At 38.6% G+C, this 12,189-nt stretch overlaps 1 long non-coding RNA gene across 1 annotated transcript in view; it reads left to right on the top strand.

The window, feature by feature from the left end:
* Nucleotides 1–12,189, top strand: part of LOC108896250 (uncharacterized) — an 81,950-nt gene that overhangs the window by 18,248 nt on the left and 51,513 nt on the right. The window contains exon 2 of the long non-coding RNA XR_001963088.2: nucleotides 2,222–2,271. This is a non-coding gene — a long non-coding RNA (uncharacterized LOC108896250). The remainder of the gene's footprint in view (nucleotides 1–2,221; nucleotides 2,272–12,189) is intronic.

Consider the following 12,189-nt stretch of genomic DNA (forward strand, 5'->3'; position numbering starts at 1 on the left):
GTATTGTGGATGATTTCAGGTAAGTTGCCTCTCTGTACTGCTAAAACTTGGCCTGAAACATTGCAGACTGTATCGGAATGCATGGCTGTAAGGTCACATCTGACTGTACAACAGCCTTGAATATCACAGATGAATACAAACAACAGGATGATACATTCACAGCAGGATGATACAGTAATTTTGTCTTCACTTTATAAATATGTGTAACCTTTGGCTAGACGGCATGGTCCTAATTGTCATAGAAATTGCTGGTTAGGCTGAGGGTGCAGATGCTCAAGGTCTCTTGATTTACAAAAAACTAGACAAAGAAAATGACATAAAATGAAACCATTTCCAGTAAAACCCAAGCGTATTAGAAGAATATACTGCCCCCAGGGGCCTGAATGTTGGTAGGCCAGGTCTAGTCAGGTTCAGACGACGACTTGAAAATATATTCATCTAATGATTCATAGGTCATCATAGGTCACCAGACTTGAACCGCGTGCCACAAGGTTGTGAAAACCTTCACTTTCACAATCAGCCTTATTTCCGGTTTTGATCTCGGAGCTCCGTTGACCAAGCTACGCTTTTGTCATCCCATGTGGCTTTGATACCGCTGCCGTGCAGTGACTCTGCTCAGAAAAGGATATGTTATTCACACTTTGCAGGGCTTCAGGAGAAGTGGTTTAGAGGGTCTTAAACTAACCAACAAACCTCCTGAATCTCAGAACTCCTCCTCAAACCTCAGGCGTGTCTTGCTCCGCCCACATGAGTGGTAACAAGGCCTTGGTTTGCTATGGAGTTTGTCAATGAACAGTTAGATATTTACAGAAACAAAGTGAGATGAGAGAATTGATATTAACCTCATGTTTGTGTGATTAGTATGGAGCTGGAGTCAGCTTAGCATAAAGACTTATGGCAGCGGAAAACAGGTAACCTGGTTCTGTCTAGTTTTTTTTTTTAAAAAAGCCTCTGACAGCTATGTGTACGGTCAAACTGTTCCTTGGTGAATAAGAGCTGGGGGACGTTACTGTCAAATTCATATTAACATAAAAGTTTATGATAAGTGTAATGTGTTCACAACTTCTTTTTGCTGCCCCCAAATGGCCAAAAAAGTAGCTTTTCTTTCTTGCTAGACCGCAACAGCTTTAGTGGTAAGTTACAATTACAGGTCAATGATAAATGCTAAAATTGTTCAGGAACTTATTCAGTAATGTCAGTTTTGCAGCAGTGTTTATATGTTTAGCCACCATAAGCTACTGGTTATACCAGACCAAATAAGGCAAAACCTAACAGATCTGTACTGAATTGAACAAATGTGTGTTACAGTCTCACTTTAACAGACATGAGATTAGTGATGATCTTCTGATTTCACATTCATTTCTCAGAAACAAGCATTTTCCCCAACATTTTGACCTAGTCCTTTAAGTGAGACAGTTAGCTTGATTTCTCCAGCACTGTATAGTATGAATATGTAGCACAGTGATCATTTAACCCCTCCCTGGATGCCTGGGTGGATAAGGGTTAAGAAACCATGCCTCTGGGAATTCTGAGGAAAAGGGAAAAACTGTTTATTTCTGAACATAGCAGCACAGATTGTGCTGTTTCTCATGACACACACACAGTAAGGTCAGCTCATGGGTCTACTTCTCAGGCTTTCTCTTAACACACACACACACGCACGCACACACAATCCTATATGTGCTTTGATGGAAAAGATTCTGAGCAGTTTGGAACAGAAAAAGGAAGAAAGATTTTGTTGCTTAACTATGCCTCAGAAGTTGGCCAGTCATTAGTAGAGCTCTCTCAGAGCGTTGGAGGAAGTGGTGGTTACCGATGACTCAGCCAAGCCATGCATTTCATTCTTTCTCTCTCCAGTCTGTCTCTGCGCTCTCCTCCCTCTGTCATCTGCTTTTCTTTCTACATTCTATTCATTCCTCCTCTCTATTCTGGCTCTTTATTTTCTGTCTTCTCATTCTTTCATTCTCCAACCCCCCTCGTCTCTGTCCTCTCCTGATTCATCTTGACCTTTGGGAGGTATCTGTGTGTGTGTGAGTGTGTGAGTGTGTGTTTGTCCGCGTGTGTGTGAGTGTGTGTTTGTCTGTGTGTGTGTGTTGTGTGTCTGTGTGAGTAGGACACTCAGCAATGTGTGTGGGAAGATAACTGGCTTCCTTCAGAGTGATTAAAACATTCCTTCTCTCTTCTTTTTCCTCTCTCCTCTTTCTTTCTCTGCCCTTCTTAGTTTTCAGTGAAGACTTTCTGATGAAGAAGAGGATGAAGACTGACAAACTGGTAAGTGAAAGCGAGCCGGACATCAGTTTTTTTTTTTTTTTTTCCCCAACATTGGCTGGTATTTATCAAGCTAAGAAGGTATGCAACTCTAGGATACTCTCTTCCCTCAGATTTTAATGTATGGGCTGGTTGAGGATTATTGCTCTGTCATTTTAGGTCAGAATTTCTGCTTTAAGAGGCTTAGTAAAACAAACCAAATTTTTTTAAAAATCCAGGTTTTAAGTAGTTTATTTGTAAGACTTTAGAAAACACAGGACTAAAGAGCAGGACAGATTCAAGAGTTAGATGGAAAGTATTGCAAATGTTTCCAGAACTTTTGTGAATTGGACTGTGTGAGGGGCTGAATGTCTATTTGATGTTACTTTGTGTTCATTTTATTTCTCCGAAGTCTTCAAAAAGTGGTTAAAAAAAAAATCCCCTTTTTTGTAAAGGATCATAGCACATGATTTTTCTGGATCAATAAGTAGCACACCATGCAAAACACAGGTTCCTTTTGCAGCGATGGGTTACAAAATAGGAAATATAATGTAAAATCTGACAGTATGATAGTCACAGAGCGGATGAAGTGCACTGTCAGGAGAAATGTTTTCATTTTGTTTGCAGTCAGTCAGGTTGCTGCAAAATATCGGCTATATTTGGCACTTGGCATGTAACCTGTTTCTCCAAACTTAGTCATGTAATAATGGTGTGACGCACTGACCGCACCTCTGAAGGGCTGAAGTGAAAGTGGCTGTGTTGTATCTCCTGCTGATATTACAGCAGCTGTCTTCAGATGGAACAAGGTGATCAAAGAGCTCCAACTCTGGAGGACTTCAGTCACCTTGATCAATTTGTCTATAGGAATGAGTCTTTTAGTGACGTTAGTGGGAGTTTCACAATCTGTATTGACGCACATTATGCAAGATCTGTGAGCAGTATGTTGTATCAGTGTACATATGAGGGAGACTATCAAAAACACACATACTGCACTGAACTCCAGTTTCACATTTTGAATCATCAGAAAGGCTCTGTTGAGTGGGATAGCTAGAATTGATGACTGATGATAATATTTCTACACAGGTTATGTGTTTATTCTCCTCAAAAATCAAATCACAAATTGCTTTGTAGGCCCAGTAACACTTGTGCAGAAATAATTTTATATACTTTTATCTTGCCAAGCCCATAATCTCTGTATCAGCTCTATGTCAGTTTTTGTACCCTCTGGCAGCCGTATGGGAGGTCAGTTCTTCAGTGTGCAGTTGCTGCAAACATTTGATTGTATATCTTATTTACGATCCCCGTCGTCTCAGTAGAACAAGCATGATTATGATTGATGGGGTAGTGATAATTTCACAGATGCATGTTTTACTTCCTGTTGTTGTCTGGTTCTCAGCTAGCTAGCACAGTCATGAAACCTTGGCTTCCATTGATGTATAAGGAGAACTGGTTAGCATGCTCCAATCATGATTATTCAGAGAGGAATTACAGTAGTTAGTGTTACTGATGCACTGAGAAAAGTAATTATTGGTTTACTGCCTGCTTAGTAATAATTGTGTGTGGGGGGGGAAAAGGATTTTTGGGCAGAGGGGTGTCATGTGACTTGTAATTCTGACTGTAGCCACTAAGACAAAATTGCCCACAGCCCAGCCTGTTCCTGGTGCTTGATCACCCCACACTAGTGAATGTATGGAGTATAAACTAGCACTTGTGCTTGCTAACAGTTGCATCTTACAACATTAGTTGCTTTGCTAACTTAGCCTACTGACTACTTAGCTAGGTAACATCAGTATTGTGTGTTGAGAAAAAAACACAAACAGTTTTTCATCTTATTCATGTGAATTTAACTCCCGGATCATTTGTACAGCCTGCGTTTGTTGGCTCCAAACAGCAGATTGATCTTATGTGTGGTAGTGTGTCTGTATTTATTTGTGTTCAGCTCAGCCTCTGACTGATTTCAGAACTGGTCTGTGTATGTATGTACAGTAGATTCATAAACCCCTGCGTAAATATATCGCACATGGTGAAAGTGTTTCACATTGTGTGGTTGCATTTTCGCCTAAATTTGCACTGCCCCTGGCGAAATCAAGTCAGTCTGTGTCTATTTGCGTTGCTCCATTGACTGTGTATACACTGTCTAAAACTTGCTTCTGTCTGAACGCACCATTACACTGAAAAATATTTTAACAACCTGTTCCATCATTGTATTTCTCTGTTTTTTGTTTTTTTTTAAGTATTATTTTCATAATTTGTCAAAAAACTGAAAGTAAAATTTAAATTTGAAATGTGTAGTGCATGCTACATATTTTTTGGAAGATTTATGTGCTAGGGCCCATGTACAAAAAAAGCCCCATTCTCATTCAAAGAGAAGAGATGCTTTGTGCCGGATTTAGGTACTAGCTGCTTTTTGTCTTTTCTCGGTTAGTCCATAAAAATACTCCATTACTAGAGCAGTAGTTAGCAGTTCATAACGACATACATTAATCCAAATACACAGTATTCTTTCAGTGGATTTGCTACACTGACTTTTTCTCCTATGGTAGACCAAAGAGAGGGGTTTCGCTCACTATCATTCCTCTGATAGTGCCAATTTTGAGTCAAAATAGGAATTTTATTAACAGCTAATTGAGAGAATGAACCATTTATTTTTATGAGTAATGTGACCAAAAGTCTCAGAACAAACAGTAAGCAGTTAAGGCCCCGGATGCACCTCTGTATGTATAGTGCTATGCTGGGTTTTCCAAGACATGTCTAGTCTAGTATAATTTGGGCTCCCAGCTGAGCGGCTGAAAAAGGAACAAGCATTTCCAACGTTATTGTCTTCACCATTTCTTAAGCTCACATGCAGCAGAATGGTTCTTTCAATCTGAAAGCAAGGTGTCAGATCAGCAACTGAGCTGGTAGCATATATTATGTACATATACATAACAAAATTAACTAAATGAATGGTACAGATGCTGCTGCATCACCAAGATGTATGACGTTGATGAAAAAATGAAGAGGCAAGTTTGAAAACTTGTGAATTTGCTGAAAATGTGGTTGATTGTTGAAATGAGAGGGTGCTGCCTGGCAGCCCTGAAATCACTGAAACCATTACCACAGTTGGCAGATTACTGGATTTGTCCTGGCAGATTGCTTGTGACCAACATCAAAAAATAAATAAAAAATGATATATGTCAAAAGACTCAGAAAGGATTGGGTGAGGTGCAGTGGTTGCAGTTAGACTTTAGCCTGTTGATGCCTTACATATACTTCTTGTTTAGGTTTGAATTTGTGGAGAACATTAAAGAAATCTGAATGGTTTTCTAAACAAATTGTATAAAAGGGTGAAAAATTGACATGACAAAAACACGTTAAGGGTAGTTATGGCCTGCTTTGTGTTTACGAGTGCCACACTGTCCAGTGCTGTCCATCCACAGACAGTGAACCAATTGAAATTTTTATTATTTAATTTAATTTATTTTTTTTGTGCTTGTAAATCCCATTACACCAGTTTTTTTTTTTATCAGATGCCTGTTCAAGTATTTCATTTCTTCACTGGACTGTCATCATAAATGCTGACCTTGGCCTCATAAATGTCAGTCTTAATCAGTAACACCAAACTATGGCCAAAAGGAGTCGAGCTGGTCAGCTGAACGCAAATGCGCACACGCACATACACACACACACACACACAGAGTTCATTAAGTTCTATAAGTGGTATCAGTTTCCATATAATTGTAAGAAGTAGTTTCATGCTCTCACATACACACACACTCACACACAAAACACACTCACACCCACCTATGCCAGCCCTGTTCCGTCAAGGCTCCCCCCGTTTACGGTAAATGTGTGTTTTTGTCATCCGTGGGCCTGGATGAAGTGATGCAGTTAGTTTTGGTATCGTGTCCGCGGCCATGCATCTCCACCACCGAGAGAGACTGAGAACAGTGCAGCGTGGGTAGGCGTGGGAGGGCTGTGACAGAGATGACTCAGCTCCCTGTTGCCGGGTAGAGAAGCAGCGAACACTCTCCCACCCCCATACATTTAAGAAATACTGTATCTAATGTAGATGTCATTCATTCCTCAGCCATGGGTAAACACTTATCAAAAGTGTAGTCGGATAATACTTGCGTGACTCATTTCCCAGCAACCATGTTCCATCCACTGGAGAATTAGCTGTGTGTAAATGATGGATTAATAAATAACAAAACCAGGCAGGAAACAAAAATACCTGGAGGGGATTCCTTCAGTGGGACCAATGTTAAAAAAAAATCAACCAAACTACAATGTTCAGTTAGCTTCAGTAAATAGGTAGCTATGATCTTTGTTGCCTAGGAAGCGAGCAAAACAACCAACTCAAAGATGTATCTCTAGCCACTTCTAAAGCTTACCTCTACCACAATCAAACCAAAAATGTGCCAAAAAAAGCACTCACTAGAAGCTTTGGTTAGCTGACAAGATGACATTATCTAAACACCGAATCAGTAACCTATTGAAAAATCCAACCAGTCCAACTGTGTCGACTGGATTACGTTTTCTCCAGGAACAACATATCTGGCAAGTTGTAAAAATGTTAATGAACATATCAGTAAAATGTTCCACCAAATATCAGATCTTGCAGCACAATATCTTCTTGTATCATCGACAGCATTGTTTAACTTTTTTATGGTTATGTTTAGGTACTCACAGCACTTGGTTAAGATTAGGGAAAAATCATGGTTTGGTTTAATACAGAAAAAAGTTCACAGTGGCTTGAAGCACAACATGTTCATAGATATCAGCAGAACACAAGTGCTGTTTTTGGCATAGCCTGACCAGGCACAGGAATCAGGATACAGACCCCTGTACTCTGGCATCAGTCCATGCCAAACAACCTCCTGCAACTCTGGTGGTACATAAATGTAGTACTTCATTCACTTGGTACAGTAGTGGAATTGACTACTATAATAGACTTTTCTCCAGACTCTCCAAAAAACCAGTAAAACACCTTCAACTCATGCAGGCGTGCCAGGAAGAGTGAGCACATTGCACTGATTTTTGCTACTACTCACTGACTCTGTTACTACTAGAATTGATTTATTTTTTAAAATTCTTTTAATGGTTTACAAAGGACTAAGTGGCTTAACCCCAGACAGTATCCTCCAATACCCATTACAAGTGCATTTTAATGTCCAAATTTCAATTTTGAATCCTTGATTATTATGTTATTTTTTAAAATCTAAATTTGGGTTTTTTGCTGACTTTAAATATTCCTTGTTACATTTTAGTTATCTGTACAGCACCTTGCAGCTGCATGCTGATGCTACTATATGAACAGTGCTATACAATTACTCTTGACAGCACAATGTAATTTGGAAAACAATTTATATGAATGGAATTTAAGTAAACAGGGTTGACTCAACCCGATAAACCATGTCTAATGAATTCTGCTGACAGTCAAAACGTCTGTACAGTGTAAAATGTTCCACAACAGAAAATAATTCAGCATTTTTGTCGTCAGCCACCCAGTTTCAGTGCTTTTAACTACTTGAACACAAAGCCTATCTGAACTCATCTTCCCAAAACTGTTCTCTCTGTCTCAAATGTTTCCGTGTCACCTAATAACCGTGGTTACTCCCACTTGATTTTTGCTTTAGCAACCTTTACTATGTGTGAAAAGTTACAACGATGAAACTGAAATATGGAGAAATTAATCGTAATCTAATTTTTCTTTTTGTGTGTTGGGCCACATGGCTGAAAGATTCCACGAGGACATATGGGAGTCCCCTGACATGACTTTGAATACCTGAGGTTGATCATCAGGAACAAGTGCAGAATTATCAGGCACCTGTAAGTGTGTGCAGGTTCACATTAAGCTGCCAAATGTCAAATAATTCATACTTTTACCTTTGAGAGTCTTATCAAGCTGATTTGGCTCTTGGCCTACAAACAAAATCATATTTTTTGTAGCTAGCAAACACATTTAGAGACATCCAGCTGTGCTGAGAGGAATATATATTTATATATTTGAAGTTTTGAGCTCAGCAGATAAGACCAGCTACAGAAGAAGTGAGAACTTGCGATGTGTCATCCAGAGAATTACAGCAGAAAAGAGAGAGCAGAAAATGACTTTGCACCACGTCTCCCTCGAGGTATACAGCAGTCGACCCCGCTCTTTCACTCTGAGAATGCACTGTATTTTACATTTTTATTTTAATATTCCACCGGAAATCAATGCATATACAAGTTATTGCACACTGTTCAATTCATTCAAATTCAGTGTTTCATGTTTCAGTTGTCTCCGTTTAATCAAACATACTGTTATATTGTAGAATGACACATTTAGTTCATTTAGTAGCTACTCTGGAACTCTCAATTGTATTACACAGTCTTCCTCAGCAGATGGACTTTATCCAGCTGTCAGATGTTCAAAACTCTGGGTTTTTTCCTGCACTTTATAGACTTTTCATCCATGTTTGCCTAAAAGTAGAGACTAAAAACAAAACAAAGAACAAACCTACCAACCACAACATACATTTATTAGCAGCTCTGGAGTGGGATGATACACTAAATACATTTTCCAGGGTCAATGTGAAGGATTTTTCTCTACTTTCAGTATGCTTTAATATGGCTCATACCCACTCCAATAGCTCAGGTTAATATGACCTTGTCAAGTTCATAATGGGTTACTGTTTGGTCCAGGCTATGACTGATAGTGGACATCTGGAGATACTTATTTTCTCCGTTTCTGTGGTAACCAAGGTCTTATAGATAAGGATGCAGAGAAAAATATACACTTTAGATAATACTGCTCAGAGCCAGTTTTGGTCATGGATGAATAAAGAGGAAAGGACAAGACACATGTGATACTGATTGTGTATGAACATGTGAAAGTTGGAAAGATTTGAGTGGTTAAGTGGTGGTTACACCATAATTTGGCCATATTTGGGTAAAGTACGGAAAAGTGTTGCAACCGTGTGGTGCCTGGGGTTATATGCACCCTATTAAACCAGATATCTTCAGAACTTTGATGTAGCACTATTCTGGCACACTTGTCACTGTACTGTTCATCATTTTTTTCCGCTAGCATACAGCTTGTAATAAACCCCTCTGCCTGAGACACCCTGGTGACCATTTTTTCCTTTAGTGTGCTTTTAGTGTTTACATTTATTGAATTTTGGAATAAAACTGAGCAGATTTTCATTTGAATCAGTGTTGCATCTTATTAATAAAGCACCGAATGTACAGTCCTTAAGGCAGTCTTATGGAGTCTAGTGAACTGCATGTAACTGAACAGGTAGTTTAACTACATTTTTATATCATATTTGCATTGTGATTCAAGTATTTTTTTGTGTAGTTAACTACTGAAACTACAGACAAGATAGACCCATAAAAGAAAGGATTTATTATTTTTTATTTTACCATTACTTAAAACCCCTTTTGATAAGCCCCATCTCCTTTGTTCTTCTATCCTGACTACTGTGAAGGCATGTCCAGGCATAAGTATTGACCATATCTATTAACAAACGTTAAGAGAAGTTATTGTGTGCTATTTTAGAAGGTACCTGGCTAACTGCGTAATCCTGCTTGGTGCACCTCCACCTGGACTCTAGTTTCTAAAAGGCAGGTGTCTGACTGATGGATGTTGTATGCAAAACCGGCTGGCATGTGTATTATGTTTTGTTATAATGTTGTACCAAATTATCACTTTTTACAGTGTAGTTTGAACTACTTTTTCAAAGTAGCTTTTAGTTAACCATAGATTTCTTTTGGTGGAAGTTTTGCTGTAGATCAACTTCTTCTAGTGTGAAGTAATCCTAACTGTCAAAGTATCTTCTCTAACACTGCTTTCCTAACACTGACACTGCTAATCAACTTCTGAAAAAGAGAGAGTCCAAATGTTGAATCCTTTAATCAATGCTGTATCTATTCTTTCTCTGCTTCAGTGTGTGCTGTAGTGCTAAAACTACCAGTGTTAGGGATTTGAAAAGGCTCAAAATAATGTGGTGGAAAAAAAACAGAACAATTATGACTGAACTTCACTTGAAATGAGCCTAGTCGAGCATATTTTTATCCTTTACTGTAAACGCTGAACATGAAAACAGACAAAAACAACCCACAATAAAATGAACAAGAAAAACAACCAGAGGCAGAATGAGCAAAAATGGGGCCAGAATTGCTTTTTGTATGCATGCGTGTATGCGTATGTGTGTGTGTGTGAAAGCTTAGTACTGGTCTGAATCAAATAGGTTTTGGTATGTCTAAATATGAAACCATGACATTGTCCTTAAAATGCCTTCTCATTATATAAATTCAAAAGTTAGTAATGTACAGTTTCCCAAGTGTGGGGTCAAGGTCGCACATGTCATAAGGAGCGTATAGAAAGCTTTAAAACTGTTGTGGTGACATCTTCCCAGACTTTAATGAAATTGAAATGGTGTGATTGTGATTTCTCAGATGATTGGATGTGAGCTTCCTTTATGTTTTTAAATCAAAAAATGTATATGTACGTGTAACTGCAAGGTTGTAAAAACTGTCACGTGCGAGTTGAGCAACTTTGAATTATTTGGCTGTGTGTGTGTGTGCCCATGCCCATGTCCTTGTGTGTCTTGTAAGCCCTGCGGTGAATTGGTGATTTCTGTGTCCCTAAATGACGATAAACCTTTCATAGCACTCTGGATACGGGCTTGTGTGCGTGCTCTCATGAGTCAGATACCAGGTTCGAGATAAATGTCAAAGGCTGAATATCCTTTCAAGGTGAAAGCAGTAGTAGGTCACTACTTTGTGGGCGTGCAGGGGTGTGTGTGTGTGTGTGTGTGTGTGTGTGTGTTTGTGCATGTTCTGTTGCACCTTTACTCATCACGAATTACGCTCCAAGATACAGTAAATGACTAAGAACGCCACAAACATCACTCTGCTCATTACTCAGGGGTTGTAAAGGAAAGTCACAAATGACAAAGAAGTTTTCAGAAGCTCATATTCTACGGTTAGCTGTCTCATTTCTTGGCTGAAACGTCTCTTATTTATTTATTTATTTTTAACTCTTTCAACTCCCAGGTGAAAATGACTAATTTCTGATTTTGCTTTGTGAAGTACGGAGGTTATAGGGTTCAAGTTATTCTTCCTTCTATCAACCTTGAACTGCTTTGTGCAGCATTTTTTTTTACCATGGACCAGGACCACTGTGACCACATTCAGTTTAGGTCAGTAGACTTCCTCTAAACAAGATACCATTGCTGAGAGGACTGTCAGCCTCTAGTGGTCTCTGTGCTGCATTTAGCATTTTCAAAGCAACACAATCACTGATCAGCCATGTTTGCTTTATTCACTGTTTTGTAGTTACAAACTGGAAGCTTCTGTGTGTCAATTTTTCATTCATTTAGGAAAAACCTGTTGATTCTACACAGCAGAAGAAAGGGAGCAAATGCATAGATTCAACTTAAAAACAAAATACAAAGAAAACAAGACATAGTATGAGCATCTACACTTCTCAAATAGAGCATGGAAAAGCTAGTGCTGAATACTGGTGCTGCAGGGGTTAGTTGATTTATCAATTAATCAACAAATGTTTTGATAATTGAATCTTTTTGGTCAACTTTAAAGCAAATGTGCCAGACATTCTCTGGCTACAATATCTGAAATGAAATTATTTGATGTTTCTACTTGACATATGATGATAAACTGAATATCTTTGGATATTAGATCGTTGGTAGAATGAAACAAGTCATTTTAATATATGTTCTTCGCTCAGGGGAAATGGTAACAAGCACTTTTTTTATTACATGAAAAAAAAATAGACTAAAGAATAAATCTATTGAAAATTGAAAATAATCTGCAGATTAATCCATAAAAATAATGAATTGCAGCCCTGCTAAATGCTATACATCAGCATAATTTAGTATTGGTGTGGGCATAAAATTATTATAAGGTGCACTGGAACAAAAACAGTCAGATGGAGACAAGAAAGCTGCAATAAAAACT

Source organism: Lates calcarifer, linkage group LG16_LG22 (assembly GCF_001640805.2).
Source record: "Lates calcarifer isolate ASB-BC8 linkage group LG16_LG22, TLL_Latcal_v3, whole genome shotgun sequence".
NCBI classification, from domain to species: Eukaryota; Metazoa; Chordata; class Actinopteri; family Centropomidae; genus Lates; species Lates calcarifer.